Below are 23,228 nucleotides of genomic sequence, written 5' to 3'. Positions count from 1 at the left end.
GGGGGGATGGGACTGCACGGGGCGGGGAGGAGTTTGGGGGGATCAGACTGCACGGAGCGGGGAGGAGTTTGGGGGGGGGATCAGACTGCACGGGGGGAGGATCAGACTGCACGAGGCAGGGAGGAGCTTTGGGGGGGATCAGACTGCACGGGGCGGACAGGAGTTTGGGGGGGCGATCAGACTGCACGGGGCGGAGGGGAGTGTGGGGGGGATCAGACTGCACGGGGGGGAGAGGAGTTTGGGGGGATCAGACTGCACGGGGCGGGGAGGAGTTTGGGGGGATCGGACTGCACGGGGGGAGAGGAGTTTGGGGGGATCAGATTGCACGGGGGGGAGGATCAGACTGCACGGGGGGGAGGAGTTTGGGGGGGGATCAGACTGCACGGGGCAGGGAGGAGTTTGAGGGGGATCAGACTGCACGGGGGGAGAGGAGTTTGGGGGGATCAGACTGCACGGGGGGGAGGATCAGACTGCACGGGGCGGAGGGGAAGTTTGGGGGGATCAGACTGCACGGGGGGGAGGAGTTTGAGGGGGATCAGACTGCACGGGGCGGGGAGGAGTTTGGGGGGATCAGACTGCACGGGGCTGGGAGGAGTTTGGGGGGGAAGGGTTGCCGCGGAGTCTCCTCTCCCGAGTGGGGGCGGGGCATCAGCTGCGGACGCTGCCGTCTCTGAGGCAGGAGCCCCGCCCAGCAATGGGGAGGGGCGGGATGAGGGGGAGTAGGGAAAGTAGCCGCAGTGGCTTGTGGGAAACTGAGTGCCCCTGTCCGCAGCTCCCATCGGCCATTGCAGGGCCAGGGCAGGCCCGGCGCTGTTCGGTTGGGCGGGTGCAGCGGAAGTGACATCACAACGGGGCATTGACCAGGGAGCGACGCGGTTGGTCCCGCGCTCGTGTCACTCCAAGTGTTAGCGACGCATCCTGGGACTTGTAGTTCTCATAGTGCGGCCTCCCGGGGCACGTCGCAGCGCGCCCCGCCCCTATCATAGCCCCGCCCCCCGGCATAGCCCCGCCCAGCGTGTTCTTAGTTCGGAATGGGGCATTTCTACCCTAAGAACAATCTTTTTTATTCGGAAATAACGGCCCTTAGCAGAGCAACAGTGACACTCGGTAGTCACCGGCGGTAATGCACGTGTAATTCCGTAGCGCCTCCACAGTGCCGCTCGGTGGTCATTGCCGGTAATGCACGTGTAATTCCGAAGCGCCTCCACAGTGCCGCTCGGTGGTCATTGCCGGTAATGCACGTGTAATTCCGTAGCGCCTCCACAGTGCCGCTCGGTGGTCATTGCAGGTAATGCACGTGTAATTCCGAAGCGCCTCCACAGTGCCGCTCGGTGGTCATTGCCGGTAATGCACGTTTAATTCCGTAGCGCCTCCACAGTGCCGCTCGGTGGTCAGTGCAGGTAATGCACGTGTAATTCCGAAGCGCCTCCACAGTGCCACTCGGTGGTCATTGCAGGTAATGCACGTGTAATTCCGAAGCGCCTCCACAGTGCCACTCGGTGGTCATTGCAGGTAATGCACGTGTAATTCCATCGCCCCCAGCTGCTGTCCCTGCTCCGCACGCCACGTGGCCCCAGTCTTGCCCTTTGACAGCAGGCAAAGTAAGAAGCTCGTTATTTCCAGGCTCCGCGCAGCCCTCTCCCCTCCTGCCCCCGGCCCCCTCATCCCGCACTCCAGGCTCCGCACAGCCCTCTCCCCTCCTGCCCATGGCCCCCTCATCCCGCACTCCAGGCTCCGCGCAGCCCCCTCCCCTCCTGCTTCCTCACCCCAGCCTGCACCCCGTCCATACTCTTATCCCGGGGCCCTTCCTCTCCCCAGCCTGCACCCCCGTCCATATGCTTATCCCGGGGCCCTTCCTCCCCCCAGCCTGCACCCCCATCCATATTCTTATCCCGGGGCCCTTCCTCACTCCAGTCTGCACGCCCATTCATGGGAGCCATCAGTCCACCTTTTCCCTGCACCACATTCAGTAAAGTGTCTGATCAGGGTATGAGAGCAGCCCTGAGCCTTTGTCTCCACTCAGCAGGTTGCACCACACAGGATATGTGGATGGTCCTGGGCTTTGTACAGCACTCCAGACTGACCCCTGGACACGGCTTCTGGGTCCTAGCCCTTTGCTGTCACTCCTGCCCGAGGGCTTTGCTGGCTCCAGACTGGGTAACAGCTGGGAAACTGGCTGGGCAGTGGGCTGAGAAGATACCGTCCGAGATGGACTTGAGCTGCCTGGACGTGATTCTCGGAACACGTGAAGGGTCCTCAGCGTTCGGCCTTCCCATGGCTCTGTGTGAGTAAGAGGTGCGTGCTTTGAAATCTTCAAGCGTCCTGGCAGTATGTTTCTTCTGAGGCAGAGAGCTTCCTGCTGGGGCACGGAGCCTGGTGGCTTGGGGACTGGTGAAGGGGCAGTAGGCGGTTCAACAGTGCGTGGATAGATATTCAAGGCCTCCGTTCTCTCCGAGTTCCTGGAGTGGCAGCGGGAGGGGGTGGCCGATGGTGGGAGGAGAAGCGATGCCGCGTCCTTGCGGACTGAAAAGCTAAGTTGTTTGTTTGTTTTTTCCCCTCAGCTGTGTTCGGTAGCGAGCGATAAGAAGTCAACCCTCCCGGTGTCCTCCCGTCTGGGGATGGAACGGAAAAGAGAACGGCGAGCTTGGGAGCTTGGTCGAAGCGAGGCGAGAACCGTCCTGCTGGGAGCGGAGCAGCCATCGCTGACCGGGAGATAAGTGTCGGGTCTGGAAATCTCTCGGCTTACGGCCCACTCGGGTCTAGGAAGGGAAGTCACGTTTGCTTAGACAGCGAGTCCGAGCGGAGGTTCCCGAGGTGCTTACTTGGTAGTGGGAGAAACAGGGCTCCCGTTTGTCAGGGGTGCTGGTTTCTCTGGAACACGGTGTCCTTCTCAGCAGACGCTTGGCTCGAGGAGGAAGACGCAAGGTGGTAAGGTTTCTGGCTGCCTCGCATGTGTTTCTCTCTTGTTGCTCTCTCGTATTGGCCAATACGTCCTGTCTGTCTGTTTCTGTCTGTGTCTTTGTCCTTGCTCTGCTTCTGCCGTGTCCTTGTACAGCACACTTGCAGGCATTCCAGGTGAGCATCTCCAAGGGTTAAGGGCTCAGGAGCCAACGGGAATTCAGCAGGTTCGCAAGTCGCGCAAGGGAGAGCGGTGGTGCGTCATGGCTGAATGACTCGGTGTTCTTGTAGAGGACCCGATACATAGGCGAGAGGGGGGGAAAGGGCTAAAGGATAGAATTCCCACAGCCACAGACTTTAGTGAGTGAGAGCTAACGCTGGGCTTTTTTGGCCACCCTTGCAGAGGAATCAGTGCGTGGCCGTGGGCGGAGAATAAATCGTCCGAGATGTACTTGAGCTGCCTGGACGTGATTCTCGGAACATGTGAAGGGTCCTCAGCGTTCGGCCTTCCCATGGCTCTGTGTGAGTAAGAGGTGCGTGCTTTGAAATCTTTAAGCGTCCTGGCAGTATGTTTCTTCTGAGGCAGAGAGCTTCCTGCTGGGTCACGGAGCCTGGTGGCTTGGGGACTGGTGAAGGGGCATAGGCAGTTCAACAGAGCGTGGATAGATATTCAAGGCCTCCGTTCTCTCCGCGTTCCTGGAGTGGCAGCGGGAGGGGGTGGCCGATGGTGGGAGGCAGCGGTGCGATGGTGGGAGGAGAAGCGATGCCGCGTCCTTGCGGACTGAAAAGCTAAGTTGTTTGTTTGTTTTTTCCCCTCTGCTGTGTTCGGTAGTGAGCGATAAGAAGTCAACCCTCCCGGTGTCCTCCCGTCTGGGGATGGAACGGAAACGAGAACAGCGAGCTCGGGAGCTTGGTCGAAGCGAGGCGAGAACCGTCCGGCTGGGAGCGGAGCAGCCATCGCTGACAGGGAGATAAGTGTCGGGTTTGGAAATCTCTCGGCTTACGGCGCACTCGGGTCTAGGAAGGGAAGTCAGGTTTGCTTAGACAGCGAGTCCGAGCGGAGGTTCGCGAGGTGATTCCTTGGTAGTGGGAGAAACAGGGCTTCCGTTTGTCAGGGGTGCTGGTTTCTCTGGAACACGGTGTCCTTCTCAGCAGACGCTTGGCTCGAGGAGGAAGACGCAAGGCGGTAAGGTTTCCGTCTGCCTCTCATGTGTTTCTCTCTTGTTGCTCTCTCGTATTGGCCAATACGTTCTGTCTGTCTGTTTCTGTCTGTGTCTTTGTCCTTGCTCTGCTTCTGCCGTGTCCTTGTATAGCTCACGTGCAGGCATTCCAGGTGAGCATCTCCACGGGTTAAGGGCTCAGGAGCCAACGGGAATTCTGCAGGTACGCTAGTCGCGCAAGGGAGAGCGGTGGTGCGTCATGGCTGACTGACTCAGTGTTCTTGTAGAGGGCCCTATACATAGGCGAGGGGCGGGGGGGAAGGGCTAAAGGATAGAATTCCCACAGCCACAGACCTTAGTGAGTGAGAGGTCTCTTCAGTCACGCCGCTCTCGGATCTCGCTGCAGGGAGGGATTCTGGTGCCGCTCTCGGGTCGTGCAGCTTGGGGGTGTCTCTAGCGCTGCTCTCGGGTCTCGCTGCTGGGGGGGAGGGGTCTTTGGGGCCACTCTCAGGTCGTGCTGCTGGGAGGGAGTCTGGCGCCTCTCTCGGGTTATGCTGCTGCGGGGAATCTCTGGTGCCGCTCTCGAGTCGCGCTACTGGGGGGGGTCTCTGGCGCCTCCTTGGGATCATGCTGCTGGGGGGGTCTCTGGCTTCGCTCTCCGGTCGTGCTGCTGGGGGGGGGTCTCTGTTACCGCTTTCGGGTCGCGCTGTTGGGGGGAGGTCTCTGGCGCCGCTCTCGGGTCGCACTACTGGGGGTGGTCTCTGGAGCCTCCCTTCGGTCATGCTGCAGACGGGGGGTGTCACTGGCCCCGCTATCAGGTGATGCTGCTGCGGGGGGTCTCTGGCACCTCTCTCGGGTTTTGCTGCTGGGTGGGTGTCTGGGGCCGCTCTCGGGTGATGCTGTTCGGGGAGGTCTCTGGCGCCGCTCTCCGGTAGCGGTGCTGGGGGTGGGGTTTCTGTCTCCACTCTCGGGTAATGCTTCTGGGGGGGTCTCCGGCGCCGGTCTCGGGTCGCGCTCCTTGGGGGTGGGGTCTCTGTCGCCACTTTCATCTCATGCTGCTGGGGGGGGTCTCTGGCGCCACTCTCGGGTGATGCTGCTGGGGGGGGCCTCTGGCTCCCATCTCAGGTTGTGCTGCTGTGGGGGGGGAGATCTCTGTCGCCGTTCTCTGGTGATGCTGCTGGGGGGAGGGTCTCTGGCGCCACTCTTGGGTCGCACTGCTGGGGGCGGGTCTGTGGTGCCGCTCTCGGGTCTTGCTGCTGGGGGGGGTCTCTGGCACCGTTTTCGGGTCACTCTGCTGGGGGAGGTCTCTGGCTTCGCTCTCGGGTCACGCTGCTGGGGGGGGTCTCTGGCGCCGCCCTCGGGTCGCAATGCCGGGGGGGTTCTTTCGCGCTGCTCTCGGGTTTTGCTGCTGGGGGGGGGGGTCTCTTGTTTCGCTCTCGGGTCATGCTGCTGGGGGGGGGACTTTGCAAGCGGGGCCGGGTACTAAAGGCACCAAGCAGCTGGCGGAATCACTGAGAACAAGGGTCATGGGGTCGGGGGTTGGTTGAGACTCTTTGGACCAGAGGCAGGGGGTCCAGGCTGCCAAATGTGTCGCGGAGAACCTCCATCTATCGGACGCGGCTTCCTCTCCGCGCTTGCAGAACCGAGCAGCTAAAAGTGTTAGAAGCCAAATCAGAGCGGCTCATGTGTGTGTTAGAAACGGCTACGGGGAGCCAATTGCACTGGCACCTGACGCCTTCTTCAGCCCTTTGTTGCTGCATTCTCAGGCTGGCACCTCTCACAACCATTCATTCATCGTCCAAGCACTCTCTCTCTTATGTACATTCCCTAATTAATGTTTCCCATACAGTATTTTGCATAATAATACAAGAGTTGTAGTTACAAAAAGTTACAAAAGTTTCTGGGTGGCATTTCTTAAAACATTCTCTCTCTGAGCGCTGAGTTAGTTACTGTTATAGTTACAATGCTTCACTTTGCGATTAGGGTTAAGTGCTTCACAATGCTTTGAAGAGAACGGTTGTCAATTGTGTAACAGTAAGTTTGAGCGTGCCCTGGCGCACAGCGAGGGGAGCTGTTTCTGGCTACATAGTAGTATATTTTTAACAGTTTGAAGTTACATGACCTAATATTACATTCCTAACCAATTATATTCTAGAGGGGCAAAAATGTTTAGATTTATAATTAAACAATCCTAACAAATAATAATAATAATAATAATTATAAATCTAAACACTTCTCAAGCTTGATAACACTAAATCTAAACCCTTTCACAAGAATAAATCTAAACACTTCTATGCTTCTTCTACTTAACAAACTTCTCCTCCTTAGACTTTTAGTTGTGGGGAACAAATTCTGGGGAGTCACTTCCACTTGGGGAATCCTGTTTCATACTTGACTATGTTATCCCTACACTAAGGCTGGCCGAGAGACTGTCCCGGACTGATCGTAACAGACTGTTCTGTCCGCGAATGGGCTGAGAGTAAAGGGCGTGTTCGGAATCTGTGGCGCCCAATCTGAGGCTGTCCGAGGTGACTCTTAACGGACTGCTCCGTGCGCCAATGGGCGGTGACTCAAGGCGTGTTCTGGGGCTGCTGGCGGCCAATAGGTTGTCCGGGGTGGATTATAACAGACTCTTCTGTCCGCGAATGGGCTGTGACTAAGGGGCGTGTTCTGAATCAGAGGCACCCAATAGGCTGACCCGGCTGCATCTTAACGGACAGCTCTGTCTGCGAATGCGGTGTGACTAGGGGGACTGACCTGCCACTGCTCTCGACCAATAGGCTGTCCGGGGTGGATCTTAATGGGCTGCTCTGTCCTGGAATTGTCTGTGACGTAGGGGTGGTTCCTGGCTGTGTGCCAGCCAATGGGCTTTCGGAAGACAGCCTTGGCGGAGGATAGTGTCGCCCAATGGGCTGTCAGCAAAGGGGATCCTGCCTCTGGTTCGGCCAATGGGCTGCCGCAGGGGGGCGTTGTCTGACTGGGCGGCCGGCGCCGCCATGACAGGAAGGTCCGAGGAGCGCGCGGGGGCGCGAGCGAATCCTGGGTCCGAGTGCGAAGCTCCCCGCCCCCAGCCCGCCCCTTGTTGGTGTCTGGCCCGGGGGAGGAGGGGGCGCGAGGGAAGGTGGGGGAGCGGGCTGGGGGTGGGGTGTCTGGACAGGGGTGAGGTGTAGGAGCAGGCTGGGTGTGAGGGGCCGGGGGGGGCGCTTGGCACTGGGGGGGCAGGAGGGGGTGAGGGGCCGGGGGGGTGCTCGGCACTGGGGGGGCAGGAGGGGGTGAGGGGCCGGGGGGGTGCTCGGCACTGGGGGGGCAGGAGGGAGGGGGAGGGGCCGGGGGGGGCCTTGGCACTGGGGGGGGCAGGAGGGGACAGGGCGCGGGAGAGCGCAGGCGCGGGCGGCGCTGGCTGGGCGGGAAACTCCCGGGACGCTCGCGCTGACGAGGCGGGCGGGAAAACGCTGCGGGGGGCGCTGAGGGGCGGAGCCTGGGGGGCGGGGCGGGAGCTGGCAGTGACGTGGAGCCCCCCCCCCCCCCCCCGCCTGCTTCTCTCCGGGCCCCAGGCTGGACATCGGCGGGGCGGCCCCTGGCGGAGGTGGGGGGGCGATTTCTGCCCCCCCCCCGGCGCTGCAGCCTCCCCGGGGAGCAGCGCCCCTGTGACCCCCCCCACGTGGTGCCGGGGGAACGGGACTGTGGCCCCCCCTTTGGGGCGCGGGAGCTGACCCGGGCTCCAGTCACGTTGGTGTCTCGGCGAGGGGGGGCTGCGGGCCACCGGGGCGCGGGAGTGTCACGTGCCCCCTCCCCCCGCCGGGGAGCCGCGCGCCCTCGAGGGGTGGTTCCCGCGGGCGGGGCACGCACAGAACGTGTCCCGCACGCGGGGGGGCGGGGCGGCCTGAGCCCTGCTCCCCGCGCTGCTCGCTGCCTGGGGGCGGGGCCGGGTGCCCGCTGAATCCCCCCTGTGCCCGGGGGGGGGCAGTTCGGCGGGGGGCGATGCTCTGGCCCTGGCTGCCCGCAGTGCTGCCCAGTGCCCGGCTGTGCCTCCTGCAGAGGCCGAGAGCGTCCTGGGTGGGGGGCGTGTGGGGAGAGGGGGGGAGTGGCTGAGAATTGGGGGGCAAACTTAGGGGCTGCACGGGGCGGGGAGGAGTTTGGTGAGGGGGGATCATACTGCATGGGGCGGAGAGGAGTTTGGGGGGAAGCAGACTGCACGGGGCGGGGAGGAGTTTGGTGAGGGGGGATCAGACTGCATGGCGCGGAGAGGAGTTAGGGGGGTAGGGGATCAGACTGCAGGGGGCGGAGAGGAGTTTCGTGGGGGGTAGGAGATCAGACTGCACGGGGGGAGGAGTTTGGAGGGGGATCAGACTGCACGGGGCGGGGAGGAGTTGGGGGGGGATCAGACTGCACGGGGCGGGGAGGAGTTTGGGGGGGATCAGACTGCACGTGGCGAGGAGGAGTTTGGGGGGGATCAGACTGCACGGGGCGAGGAGGAGTTTGGGGGGGATCAGACTGCACGGGGGTGAGGAGTTTGGGGGGATCAGACTGCACGGGGCGGACAGGAGTTTTGGGGGGCGATCAGACTGCACGGGGCGGAGGGGAGTGTGGGGGGGATCAGACTGCACGGGGCGGAGAGGAGTTTGGTGAGGGGGAATCATACTGCATGGGGCGGAGAGGAGTTTGGGGGGAAGCAGACTGCACGGGTCGGGGAGGAGTTTGGTGAGGGGGGATCAGACTGCATGGCGCGGAGAGGAGTTAGGGGGGGATCGGACTGCACGGAGGGAGAGGAGTTTGGGGGGATCGGACTGCACGGGGCGGGGAGGAGTTTGGGGGGGATCAGACTGCACGGGGGGAGAGGAGTTTGGGGGGATCAGATTGCACGGGGGGGAAGAGTTTGGGGGGATCGGACTGCACGGGGCGGGGAGGAGTTTGGGGGGATCAGACTGCACGGGGGGGAGGAGTTTGGGGGGATCGGACTGCACGGGGCGAGGAGGAGTTTGGGGGGGGATCAGACTGCACGGGGCGGGGAGGTGTTGGGGGGGGATCAGACTGCACGGGGCGGGGAGGAGTTTGGGGGGGATCAGACTGCACGGGGCGGGGAGGAGTTTGGGGGGGATCAGACTGCACGGGGCGGGGAGGAGTTTGGGGGGGATCAGACTGCACGGGGCGAGGAGGAGTTTGGGGGGGATCAGACTGCACGGGGCGAGGAGGAGTTTAGGGGGGGATCAGACTGCACGGGGCGAGGAGGAGTTTAGGGGGGGATCAGACTGCACGGGGGTGAGGAGTTTGGGGGGGATCAGACTGCACGGGGCGGGGAGGAGTTTGGGGGGGATCAGACTGCACGGGGCGGACAGGAGTTTTGGGGGGCGATCAGACTGCACGGGGCGGAGGGGAGTGTGGGGGGGATCAGACTGCACGGGGCGGAGAGGAGTTTGGTGAGGGGGAATCATACTGCATGGGGCGGAGAGGAGTTTGGGGGGAAGCAGACTGCACGGGGCGGGGAGGAGTTTGGTGAGGGGGGATCATACTGCATGGGGCGGAGAGGAGTTTGGTGAGGGGGAATCATACTGCATGGGGCGGAGAGGAGTTTGGGGGGAAGCAGACTGCACGGGGCGGGGAGGAGTTTGGTGAGGGGGGATCAGACTGCATGGCGCGGAGAGGAGTTAGGGGGGTAGGGGATCAGACTGCAGGGGGCGGAGAGGAGTTTCGTGGGGGGTAGGAGATCAGACTGCACGGGGGGAGGAGTTTGGGGGGGATCAGACTGCACGGGGCGAGGAGGAGTTTGGGGGGGGATCAGACTGCACGGGGCGGAGGGGAGTGTGGGGGGGATCAGACTGCACGGGGGGGAGAGGAGTTTGGGGGGGAACAGACTGCACGGGGCGGAGAGGAGTTTGGTGAGGGGGAATCATACTGCATGGGGCGGAGAGGAGTTTGGGGGGAAGCAGACTGCACGGGGCGGGGAGGAGTTTGGTGAGGGGGGATCAGACTGCATGGGGCGGAGAGGAGTTTGGGGGGAAGCAGACTGCACGGGGCGGGGAGGAGTTTAGGGGGGGATCAGACTGCACGGGGGGAGAGGAGTTTGGGGGGGATCAGACTGCACGGAGCGGGGAGGAGTTTGGGGGGATCAGACTGCACGGGGCTGGGAGGAGTTTGGGGGGGAAGGGTTGCCGCGGAGTCTCCTCTCCCGAGTGGGGGCGGAGCATCAGCTGCGGACGCTGCCGTCTCTGAGGCAGGAGCCCCGCCCAGCAATGGGGAGGGGCGGGTTGAGGGGGAGTAGGGAAAGTAGCCGCAGTGGCTTGTGGGAAACTGAGTGCCCCTGTCCGCAGCTCCCATCGGCCATTGCAGGGCCAGGGCAGGCCCGGCGCTGTTCGGTTGGGCGGGTGCAGCGGAAGTGACATCACAACGGGGCATTGACCAGGGAGCGACGCGGTTGGTCCCGCGCTCGTGTCACTCCAAGTGTTAGCGACGCATCCTGGGACTTGTTGTTCTCATAGTGCGGCCTCCCGGGGCACGTCGCAGCGCGCCTCGCCCCTATCATAGCCCCGCCCCCCGGCATAGCCCCGCCCAGCGTGTTCTTAGTTCGGAATGGGGCATTTCTACCCTAAAAACAATCTTTTTTATTAGGAAATAACGGCCCTTAGCAGAGCAACAGTGACACTCGGTAGTCACCGGCGGTAATGCACGTGTAATTCCGAAGCGCCTCCACAGTGCCGCTCGGTGGTCATTGCGGGTAATGCACGTGTAATTCCGTAGCGCCTCCACAGTGCCGCTCGGTGGTCATTGCGGGTAATGCACGTGTAATTCCGTAGCGCCTCCACAGTGCCGCTCGGTGGTCATTGCGGGTAATGCACGTGTAATTCCGAAGCGCCTCCACAGTGCCGCTCGGTGGTCATTGCCGGTAATGCACGTGTAATTCCGTAGCGCCTCCACAGTGCCGCTCGGTGGTCATTGCAGGTAATGCACGTGTAATTCCATCGCCCCCAGCTGCTGTCCCTGCTCCGCACGCCACGTGGCCCCAGTCTTGCCCTTTGACAGCAGGCAAAGTAAGAAGCTCGTTATTTCCAGGCTCCGCGCAGCCCTCTCCCCTCCTGCCCCCGGCCCCCTCATCCCACACACCAGGCTCCGCGCAGCCCTCTCCCCTCCTGCCCATGGCCCCCTCATCCCACACACCAGGCTCCGCGCAGCCCCCTCCCCTCCTGCTTCCTCACCCCAGCCTGCACCCCGTCCATACTCTTATCCCGGGGCCCTTCCTCTCCCCAGCCTGCACCCCCGTCCATATGCTTATCCCGGGGCCCTTCCTCCCCCCAGCCTGCACCCCCATCCATATTCTTATCCCGGGGCCCTTCCTCACTCCAGTCTGCACGCCCATTCATGGGAGCCATCAGTCCACCTTTTCCCTGCACCACATTCAGTAAAGTGTCTGATCAGGGTATGAGAGCAGCCCTGAGCCTTTGTCTCCACTCAGCAGGTTGCACCACACAGGATATGTGGATGGTCCTGGGCTTTGTACAGCACTCCAGACTGACCCCTGGACACGGCTTCTGGGTCCTAGCCCTTTGCTGTCACTCCTGCCCGAGGGCTTTGCTGGCTCCAGACTGGGTAACAGCTGGGAAACTGGCTGGGCAGTGGGCTGAGAAGATACCGTCCGAGATGGACTTGAGCTGCCTGGACGTGATTCTCGGAACACGTGAAGGGTCCTCAGCGTTCGGCCTTCCCATGGCTCTGTGTGAGTAAGAGGTGCGTGCTTTGAAATCTTCAAGCGTCCTGGCAGTATGTTTCTTCTGAGGCAGAGAGCTTCCTGCTGGGGCACGGAGCCTGGTGGCTTGGGGACTGGTGAAGGGGCAGTAGGCGGTTCAACAGTGCGTGGATAGATATTCAAGGCCTCCGTTCTCTCCGAGTTCCTGGAGTGGCAGCGGGAGGGGGTGGCCGATGGTGGGAGGAGAAGCGATGCCGCGTCCTTGCGGACTGAAAAGCTAAGTTGTTTGTTTGTTTTTTCCCCTCTGCTGTGTTCGGTAGTGAGCGATAAGAAGTCAACCCTCCCGGTGTCCTCCCGTCTGGGGATGGAACGGAAACGAGAACAGCGAGCTCGGGAGCTTGGTCGAAGCGAGGCGAGAACCGTCCGGCTGGGAGCGGAGCAGCCATCGCTGACAGGGAGATAAGTGTCGGGTTTGGAAATCTCTCGGCTTACGGCGCACTCGGGTCTAGGAAGGGAAGTCAGGTTTGCTTAGACAGCGAGTCCGAGCGGAGGTTCGCGAGGTGATTCCTTGGTAGTGGGAGAAACAGGGCTTCCGTTTGTCAGGGGTGCTGATTTCTCTGGAACACGGTGTCCTTCTCAGCAGACGCTTGGCTCGAGGAGGAAGACGCAAGGCGGTAAGGTTTCCGTCTGCCTCTCATGTGTTTCTCTCTTGTTGCTCTCTCGTATTGGCCAAGACGTTCTGTCTGTCTGTTTCTGTCTGTGTCTTTGTCCTTGCTCTGCTTCTGCCGTGTCCTTGTATAGCTCACGTGCAGGCATTCCAGGTGAGCATCTCCACGGGTTAAGGGCTCAGGAGCCAACGGGAATTCTGCAGGTACGCCAGTCGCGCAAGGGAGAGCGGTGGTGCGTCATGGCTGACTGACTCAGTGTTCTTGTAGAGGGCCCTATACATAGGCGAGGGGCGGGGGGGAAGGGCTAAAGGATAGAATTCCCACAGCCACAGACCTTAGTGAGTGAGAGGTCTCTTCAGTCACGCCGCTCTCGGATCTCGCTGCAGGGAGGGATTCTGGTGCCGCTCTCGGGTCGTGCAGCTTGGGGGTGTCTCTAGCGCTGCTCTCGGGTCTCGCTGCTGGGGGGGAGGGGTCTTTGGGGCCACTCTCAGGTCGTGCTGCTGGGAGGGAGTCTGGCGCCTCTCTCGGGTTATGCTGCTGCGGGGAATCTCTGGTGCCGCTCTCGAGTCGCGCTACTGGGGGGGTCTCTGGCGCCTCCTTGGGATCATGCTGCTGGGGGGGTCTCTGGCTTCGCTCTCCGGTCGTGCTGCTGGGGGGGGGTCTCTGTTACCGCTTTCGGGTCGCGCTGTTAGGGGGGGTCTCTGGTGCCGCTCTCGGTAGTGGTGCTGGGGGTGGGGTCTCTGTCTCCACTCTCGGGTCGCGCTGCTGGGGGGAGGTCTCTGGCGCCGCTCTCGGGTCGCACTACTGGGGGTGGTCTCTGGAGCCTCCCTCCGGTCATGCTGCAGACGGGGGGTGTCACTGGCCCCGCTATCAGGTGATGCTGCTGCGGGGGGTCTCTGGCACCTCTCTCGGGTTTTGCTGCTGGGTGGGTGTCTGGGGCCGCTCTCGGGTGATGCTGTTCGGGGAGGTCTCTGGCGCCGCTCTCCGGTAGCGGTGCTGGGGGTGGGGTTTCTGTCTCCACTCTCGGGTAATGCTTCTGGGGGGGGTCTCCGGCGCCGGTCTCGGGTCGCGCTCCTTGGGGGTGGGGTCTCTGTCGCCACTTTCATCTCATGCTGCTGGGGGGGGTCTCTGGCGCCACTCTCGGGTGATGCTGCTGGGGGGGGCCTCTGGCTCCCATCTCAGGTCGTGCTGCTGGGGGGGGGGGGAGGTCTCTGTCGCCGTTCTCTGGTGATGCTGCTGGGGGGAGGGTCTCTGGCGCCACTCTTGGGTCGCACTGCTGGGGGCGGGTCTGTGGTGCCGCTCTCGGGTCTTGCTGCTGGGGGGGGTCTCTGGCACCGTTTTCGGGTCACTCTGCTGGGGGAGGTCTCTGGCTTCGCTCTCGGGTCACGCTGCTGGGGAGGGTCTCTGGCGCCGCCCTCGGGACTTGCTGCTGGGGGGGGTCTCTGGCTTCGCTCTCGGGTCGCAATGCCGGGGGGGTTCTTTCGCGCTGCTCTCGGGTTTTGCTGCTGGGGGGGGGTCTCTTGTTTCGCTCTCGGGTCATGCTGCTGGGGGGGGACTTTGCAAGCGGGGCCGGGTACTAAAGGCACCAAGCAGCTGGCGGAATCACTGAGAACAAGGGTCATGGGGTCGGGGGTTGGTTGAGACTCTTTGGACCAGAGGCAGGGGGTCCAGGCTGCCAAATGTGTCGCGGAGAACCTCCATCTATCGGACGCGGCTTCCTCTCCGCGCTTGCAGAACCGAGCAGCTAAAAGTGTTAGAAGCCAAATCAGAGCGGCTCATGTGTGTGTTAGAAACGGCTACGGGGAGCCAATTGCACTGGCACCTGACGCCTTCTTCAGCCCTTTGTTGCTGCATTCTCAGGCTGGCACCTCTCACAACCATTCATTCATCGTCCAAGCACTCTCTCTCTTATGTACATTCCCTAATTAATGTTTCCCATACAGTATTTTGCATAATAATACAAGAGTTGTAGTTACAAAAAGTTACAAAAGTTTCTGGGTGGCATTTCTTAAAACATTCTCTCTCTGAGCGCTGAGTTAGTTACTGTTATAGTTACAATGCTTCACTTTGCGATTAGGGTTAAGTGCTTCACAATGCTTTGAAGAGAACGGTTGTCAATTGTGTAACAGTAAGTTTGAGCGTGCCCTGGCGCACAGCGAGGGGAGCTGTTTCTGGCTACATAGTAGTATATTTTTAACAGTTTGAAGTTACATGACCTAATATTACATTCCTAACCAATTATATTCTAGAGGGGCAAAAATGTTTAGATTTATAATTAAACAATCCTAACAAATAATAATAATAATAATAATTATAAATCTAAACACTTCTCAAGCTTGATAACACTAAATCTAAACCCTTTCACAAGAATAAATCTAAACACTTCTATGCTTCTTCTACTTAACAAACTTCTCCTCCTTAGACTTTTAGTTGTGGGGAACAAATTCTGGGGAGTCACTTCCACTTGGGGAATCCTGTTTCATACTTGACTATGTTATCCCTACACTAAGGCTGGCCGAGAGACTGTCCCGGACTGATCGTAACAGACTGTTCTGTCCGCGAATGGGCTGAGAGTAAAGGGCGTGTTCGGAATCTGTGGCGCCCAATCTGAGGCTGTCCGAGGTGACTCTTAACGGACTGCTCCGTGCGCCAATGGGCGGTGACTCAAGGCGTGTTCTGGGGCTGCTGGCGGCCAATAGGTTGTCCGGGGTGGATTATAACAGACTCTTCTGTCCGCGAATGGGCTGTGACTAAGGGGCGTGTTCTGAATCAGAGGCACCCAATAGGCTGACCCGGCTGCATCTTAACGGACAGCTCTGTCTGCGAATGCGGTGTGACTAGGGGGACTGACCTGCCACTGCTCTCGACCAATAGGCTGTCCGGGGTGGATCTTAATGGGCTGCTCTGTCCTGGAATTGTCTGTGACTTAGGGGTGGTTCCTGGCTGTGTGCCAGCCAATGGGCTTTCGGAAGACAGCCTTGGCGGAGGATAGTGTCGCCCAATGGGCTGTCAGCAAAGGGGATCCTGCCTCTGGTTCGGCCAATGGGCTGCCGCAGGGGGGCGTTGTCTGACTGGGCGGCCGGCGCCGCCATGACAGGAAGGTCCGAGGAGCGCGCGGGGGCGCGAGCGAATCCTGGGTCCGAGTGCGAAGCTCCCCGCCCCCAGCCCGCCCCTTGTTGGTGTCTGGCCCGGGGGAGGAGGGGGCGCGAAGGAAGGTGGGGGAGCGGGCTGGGGGTGGGGTGTCTGGACAGGGGTGAGGTGTAGGAGCAGGCTGGGTGTGAGGGGCCGGGGGGGGCCTTGGCACTGGGGGGGGCAGGAGGGGACAGGGCGCGGGAGAGCGCAGGCGCGGGCGGCGCTGGCTGGGCGGGAAACTCCCGGGACGCTCGCGCTGACGAGGCGGGCGGGAAAACGCTGCGGGGGGCGCTGAGGGGCGGAGCCTGGGGGGCGGGGCGGGAGCTGGCAGTGACGTGGAGCCCCCCCCCCCCCGCCTGCTTCTCTCCGGGCCCCAGGCTGGACATCGGCGGGGCGGCCCCTGGCGGAGGTGGGGGGGCGATTTCTGCCCCCCCCCCCCGGCGCTGCAGCCTCCCCGGGGAGCAGCGCCCCTGTGACCCCCCCCCCACGTGGTGCCGGGGGAACGGGGCTGTGGCCCCCCCTTTGGGGCGCGGGAGCTGACCCGGGCTCCAGTCACGTGGGTGTCTCGGGGAGGGGGGGCTGCGGGCCACCGGGGCGCGGGAGTGTCACGTGCCCCCTCCCCCCGCCGGGGAGCCGCGCGCCCTCGAGGGGTGGTTCCCGCGGGCGGGGCACGCACAGAACGTGTCCCGCACGCGGGGGGGCGGGGCGGCCTGAGCCCTGCTCCCCGCGCTGCTCGCTGCCTGGGGGCGGGGCCGGGTGCCCGCTGAATCCCCCCTGTGCCCGGGGGGGGGGCAGTTCGGCGGGGGGCGATGCTCTGGCCCTGGCTGCCCGCAGTGCTGCCCAGTGCCGGGCTGTGCCTCCTGCAGAGGCCGAGAGCGTCCTGGGTGGGGGGCGTGTGGGGAGAGGGGGGGAGTGGCTGAGAATTGGGGGGCAAACTTAGGGGCTGCACGGGGCGGGGAGGAGTTTGGTGAGGGGGGATCATACTGCATGGGGCGGAGAGGAGTTTGGGGGGAAGCAGACTGCACGGGGCGGGGAGGAGTTTGGTGAGGGGGGATCAGACTGCATGGCGCGGAGAGGAGTTAGGGGGGTAGGGGATCAGACTGCAGGGGGCGGAGAGGAGTTTCGTGGGGGGTAGGAGATCAGACTGCACGGGGCGAGGAGGAGTTTGGGGGGGGATCAGACTGCACGGGGCGGGGAGGAGTTGGGGGGGATCAGACTGCACGGGGCGGGGAGGAGTTTGGGGGGGATCAGACTGCACGGGGCGAGGAGGAGTTTAGGGGGGGATCAGACTGCACGGGGGGAGGAGTTTGGGGGGGATCAGACTGCACGGGGGTGAGGAGTTTGGGGGGATCAGACTGCATGGGGCGGGGAGGAGTTTGGGGGGGATCAGACTGCACGGGGCGGACAGGAGTTTTGGGGAGCGATCAGACTGCACGGGGGAGGAGGAGTTTGGAGGGGGATCAGACTGCACGGGGCGGGGAGGAGTTTGGGGGGGATCGGACTGCACAGGGCGGGGAGGTGTTTGGGGGGGATCGGACTGCACGGAGTGGGGAGGAGTTTTGGGGGGGGATCAGACTGCACGGGGCGGGGAGGAGTTTTGGGGGAGATCGGACTGCACGGGGCGGGGAGGAGTTTGGGGGGATCGGACTGCACGGGGCGGGGAAGAGTTTGGGGGGGATCGGACTGCACGGGGCGCGGAGGAGTTTGGGGGGGATCAGATTGCACGGGGGGAGAGGAGTTTGGGGGGATCAGATTGCACGGGGGGGAGGATCAGACTGCACGGGGGGGGAGGAGTTTGGGGGGGATCAGACTGCACGGGGGGAGAGCGGTGCATGCAAATGATGGAACGCGGGGCACGTTCTATCGGCTCCCGGGCGAGTGACACGTGGGTTTGTGTGGCACACAGACGGGTCCCAGGCTCCGTCATTAATGGCAGGGGCGGGGCCTGATCTGGGGGCGGGGCCACTGACTGGCAGGAACTCAGCTGGGACACAGAAGTGAGCGGCAGAAAACTCCTCGGGGTCTCCGGAAAATCCTCGCACGGCCCCTCTGGGCTTGTGAACGGGACGCAGCAGAGGCAGCCGCCCCCCTCCCCACCCACCCGCCTCACGCTCCCCGCTGCACTTTCGAAGGCAACAGCAGCATCAGCCTGTCCCGCTGCCAGTCCCTGCACAAGCCGGCTGGGAAATTTGGTGTTGGGGGGAGCAGACTGCACGGGGCGGAGAGGAGTTTGGGGGTGGTGGGGGATCAGACTGCATGGAGCGGAGAGGAGTTTGGGGGGAAGCAGACTGCACGGGGCGGGGAGGAGTTTGGTGAGGGGGGATCATACTGCACGGGGCGGAGAGGAGTTTGGTGAGGGGGGATCATACTGCATGGGGCGGAGAGGAGTTTGGGGGGAAGCAGACTGCACGGGGCGGGGAGGAGTTTGGTGAGGGGGGATCAGACTGCATGGGGCGGAGAGGAGTTTGGGGGGAAGCAGACTGCACGGGGCGGGGAGGAGTTTGGTGAGGGGGGATCAGACTGCATGGGGCGGAGAGGAGTTTGGGGGGAAGCAGACTGCACGGGGCGGGGAGGAGTTTGGTGAGGGGGGATCAGACTGCACGGGGCGGAGAGGAGTTTGGTGAGGGGGGATCATACTGCATGGGGCGGAGAGGAGTTTGGGGGGAAGCAGACTGCACGGGGCGGGGAGGAGTTTGGTGAGGGGGGATCAGACTGCATGGCGCGGAGAGGAGTTAGGGGGGTAGGGGATCAGACTGCAGGGGGCGGAGAGGAGTTTCGTGGGGGGTAGGAGATCAGACTGCACGGGGCGGGGAGGAGTTGGGGGGGGATCAGACTGCACGGGGGGAGGAGTTTGGGGGGGATCAGACTGCACGGGGCGGGGAGGAGTTTGCGGGGGAGCAGACTGCACGGGGCGGGGAGGAGTTTGGGGGGGTTCAGACTGCATGGGGCGGGGAGGAGTTTGGGGGGGGAGCAGACTGCACGGGGCGGGGAGGAGTTTGGGGGGATCAGACTGCATGTGGCGGGGAGGAGTTTGGGGGGGATCAGACTGCACGGGGGGGAGGATCAGACTCCACGGGGCGGCGAGGAGTTTGGGGAGGGGTTCAGACTGCACGGGGCGGAGAGGAGTTTGGGGAGGGGATCAGACTACACGGGGCGGAGAGGAGTTTGGGGGGGATCGGACTGCACGGGGCGGGGAGGAGTTTGGGGGGATGGGACTGCACGGGGCGGGGAGGAGTTTGGGGGGATCAGACTGCACGGAGCGGGGAGGAGTTTGGGGGGATCAGACTGCACGGGGGGGAGGATCAGACTGCACGGAGCGGGGAGGAGTTTGGGGGGGGGATCAGACTGCACGGGGGGAGGATCAGACTGCACGAGGCAGGGAGGAGCTTTGGGGGGGATCAGACTGCACGGGGCGGACAGGAGTTTGGGGGGGCGATCAGACTGCACGGGGCGGAGGGGAGTGTGGGGGGGATCAGACTGCACGGGGGGGAGAGGAGTTTGGGGGGGATCAGACTGCACGGGGCGGGGAGGAGTTTGGGGGGATCGGACTGCACGGGGGGAGAGGAGTTTGGGGGGATCAGATTGCACGGGGGGGAGGATCAGACTGCACGGGGGGGAGGAGTTTGGGGGGGGATCAGACTGCACGGGGCAGGGAGGAGTTTGAGGGGGATCAGACTGCACGGGGGGAGAGGAGTTTGGGGGGATCAGACTGCACGGGGGGGAGGATCAGACTGCACGGGGCGGAGGGGAAGTTTGGGGGGATCAGACTGCACGGGGGGGAGGAGTTTGAGGGGGATCAGACTGCACGGGGCGGGGAGGAGTTTGGGGGGATCAGACTGCACGGGGCTGGGAGGAGTTTGGGGGGGAAGGGTTGCCGCGGAGTCTCCTCTCCCGAGTGGGGGCGGGGCATCAGCTGCGGACGCTGCCGTCTCTGAGGCAGGAGCCCCGCCCAGCAATGGGGAGGGGCGGGTTGAGGGGGAGTAGGGAAAGTAGCCGCAGTGGCTTGTGGGAAACTGAGTGCCCCTGTCCGCAGCTCCCATCGGCCATTGCAGGGCCAGGGCAGGCCCGGCGCTGTTCGGTTGGGCGGGTGCAGCGGAAGTGACATCACAACGGGGCATTGACCAGGGAGCGACGCGGTTGGTCCCGCGCTCGTGTCACTCCAAGTGTTAGCGACGCATCCTGGGACTTGTAGTTCTCATAGTGCGGCCTCCCGGGGCACGTCGCAGCGCGCCTCGCCCCTATCATAGCCCCGCCCCCCGGCATAGCCCCGCCCAGCGTGTTCTTAGTTCGGAATGGGGCATTTCTACCCTAAAAACAATCTTTTTTATTAGGAAATAACGGCCCTTAGCAGAGCAACAGTGACACTCGGTAGTCACCGGCGGTAATGCACGTGTAATTCCGAAGCGCCTCCACAGTGCCGCTCGGTGGTCATTGCGGGTAATGCACGTGTAATTCCGTAGCGCCTCCACAGTGCCGCTCGGTGGTCATTGCGGGTAATGCACGTGTAATTCCGTAGCGCCTCCACAGTGCCGCTCGGTGGTCATTGCCGGTAATGCACGTGTAATTCCGTAGCGCCTCCACAGTGCCGCTCGGTGGTCATTGCGGGTAATGCACGTGTAATTCCGAAGCGCCTCCACAGTGCCGCTCGGTGGTCATTGCCGGTAATGCACGTGTAATTCCATCGCCCCCAGCTGCTGTCCCTGCTCCGCACGCCACGTGGCCCCAGTCTTGCCCTTTGACAGCAGGCAAAGTAAGAAGCTCGTTATTTCCAGGCTCCGCGCAGCCCTCTCCCCTCCTGCCCCCGGCCCCCTCATCCCGCACTCCAGGCTCCGCGCAGCCCTCTCCCCTCCTGCCCATGGCCCCCTCATCCCACACACCAGGCCCCGCGCAGCCCCCTCCCCTCCTGCTTCCTCACCCCAGCCTGCACCCCGTCCATACTCTTATCCCGGGGCCCTTCCTCTCCCCAGCCTGCACCCCCGTCCATATGCTTATCCCGGGGCCCTTCCTCCCCCCAGCCTGCACCCCCATCCATATTCTTATCCCGGGGCCCTTCCTCACTCCAGTCTGCACGCCCATTCATGGGAGCCATCAGTCCACCTTTTCCCTGCACCACATTCAGTAAAGTGTCTGATCAGGGTATGAGAGCAGCCCTGAGCCTTTGTCTCCACTCAGCAGGTTGCACCACACAGGATATGTGGATGGTCCTGGGCTTTGTACAGCACTCCAGACTGACCCCTGGACACGGCTTCTGGGTCCTAGCCCTTTGCTGTCACTCCTGCCCGAGGGCTTTGCTGGCTCCAGACTGGGTAACAGCTGGGAAACTGGCTGGGCAGTGGGCTGAGAAGATACCGTCCGAGATGGACTTGAGCTGCCTGGACGTGATTCTCGGAACACGTGAAGGGTCCTCAGCGTTCGGCCTTCCCATGGCTCTGTGTGAGTAAGAGGTGCGTGCTTTGAAATCTTCAAGCGTCCTGGCAGTATGTTTCTTCTGAGGCAGAGAGCTTCCTGCTGGGGCACGGAGCCTGGTGGCTTGGGGACTGGTGAAGGGGCAGTAGGCGGTTCAACAGTGCGTGGATAGATATTCAAGGCCTCCGTTCTCTCCGAGTTCCTGGAGTGGCAGCGGGAGGGGGTGGCCGATGGTGGGAGGAGAAGCGATGCCGCGTCCTTGCGGACTGAAAAGCTAAGTTGTTTGTTTGTTTTTTCCCCTCAGCTGTGTTCGGTAGCGAGCGATAAGAAGTCAACCCTCCCGGTGTCCTCCCGTCTGGGGATGGAACGGAAAAGAGAACGGCGAGCTTGGGAGCTTGGTCGAAGCGAGGCGAGAACCGTCCTGCTGGGAGCGGAGCAGCCATCGCTGACCGGGAGATAAGTGTCGGGTCTGGAAATCTCTCGGCTTACGGCCCACTCGGGTCTAGGAAGGGAAGTCACGTTTGCTTAGACAGCGAGTCCGAGCGGAGGTTCCCGAGGTGCTTACTTGGTAGTGGGAGAAACAGGGCTCCCGTTTGTCAGGGGTGCTGGTTTCTCTGGAACACGGTGTCCTTCTCAGCAGACGCTTGGCTCGAGGAGGAAGACGCAAGGTGGTAAGGTTTCTGGCTGCCTCGCATGTGTTTCTCTCTTGTTGCTCTCTCGTATTGGCCAATACGTCCTGTCTGTCTGTTTCTGTCTGTGTCTTTGTCCTTGCTCTGCTTCTGCCGTGTCCTTGTACAGCACACTTGCAGGCATTCCAGGTGAGCATCTCCAAGGGTTAAGGGCTCAGGAGCCAACGGGAATTCAGCAGGTTCGCAAGTCGCGCAAGGGAGAGCGGTGGTGCGTCATGGCTGAATGACTCGGTGTTCTTGTAGAGGACCCGATACATAGGCGAGAGGGGGGGAAAGGGCTAAAGGATAGAATTCCCACAGCCACAGACTTTAGTGAGTGAGAGCTAACGCTGGGCTTTTTTGGCCACCCTTGCAGAGGAATCAGTGCGTGGCCGTGGGCGGAGAATAAATCGTCCGAGATGTACTTGAGCTGCCTGGACGTGATTCTCGGAACATGTGAAGGGTCCTCAGCGTTCGGCCTTCCCATGGCTCTGTGTGAGTAAGAGGTGCGTGCTTTGAAATCTTTAAGCGTCCTGGCAGTATGTTTCTTCTGAGGCAGAGAGCTTCCTGCTGGGTCACGGAGCCTGGTGGCTTGGGGACTGGTGAAGGGGCATAGGCAGTTCAACAGAGCGTGGATAGATATTCAAGGCCTCCGTTCTCTCCGCGTTCCTGGAGTGGCAGCGGGAGGGGGTGGCCGATGGTGGGAGGCAGCGGTGCGATGGTGGGAGGAGAAGCGATGCCGCGTCCTTGCGGACTGAAAAGCTAAGTTGTTTGTTTGTTTTTTCCCCTCTGCTGTGTTCGGTAGTGAGCGATAAGAAGTCAACCCTCCCGGTGTCCTCCCGTCTGGGGATGGAACGGAAACGAGAACAGCGAGCTCGGGAGCTTGGTCGAAGCGAGGCGAGAACCGTCCGGCTGGGAGCGGAGCAGCCATCGCTGACAGGGAGATAAGTGTCGGGTTTGGAAATCTCTCGGCTTACGGCGCACTCGGGTCTAGGAAGGGAAGTCAGGTTTGCTTAGACAGCGAGTCCGAGCGGAGGTTCGCGAGGTGATTCCTTGGTAGTGGGAGAAACAGGGCTTCCGTTTGTCAGGGGTGCTGATTTCTCTGGAACACGGTGTCCTTCTCAGCAGACGCTTGGCTCGAGGAGGAAGACGCAAGGCGGTAAGGTTTCCGTCTGCCTCTCATGTGTTTCTCTCTTGTTGCTCTCTCGTATTGGCCAAGACGTTCTGTCTGTCTGTTTCTGTCTGTGTCTTTGTCCTTGCTCTGCTTCTGCCGTGTCCTTGTATAGCTCACGTGCAGGCATTCCAGGTGAGCATCTCCACGGGTTAAGGGCTCAGGAGCCAACGGGAATTCTGCAGGTACGCCAGTCGCGCAAGGGAGAGCGGTGGTGCGTCATGGCTGACTGACTCAGTGTTCTTGTAGAGGGCCCTATACATAGGCGAGGGGCGGGGGGGAAGGGCTAAAGGATAGAATTCCCACAGCCACAGACCTTAGTGAGTGAGAGGTCTCTTCAGTCACGCCGCTCTCGGATCTCGCTGCAGGGAGGGATTCTGGTGCCGCTCTCGGGTCGTGCAGCTTGGGGGTGTCTCTAGCGCTGCTCTCGGGTCTCGCTGCTGGGGG

This window comes from Pelodiscus sinensis, unplaced genomic scaffold, assembly GCF_049634645.1.
Source record: "Pelodiscus sinensis isolate JC-2024 unplaced genomic scaffold, ASM4963464v1 ctg54, whole genome shotgun sequence".
NCBI lineage: Eukaryota > Metazoa > Chordata > Testudines > Trionychidae > Pelodiscus > Pelodiscus sinensis.
This window is presented reverse-complemented; position numbering follows the sequence as displayed.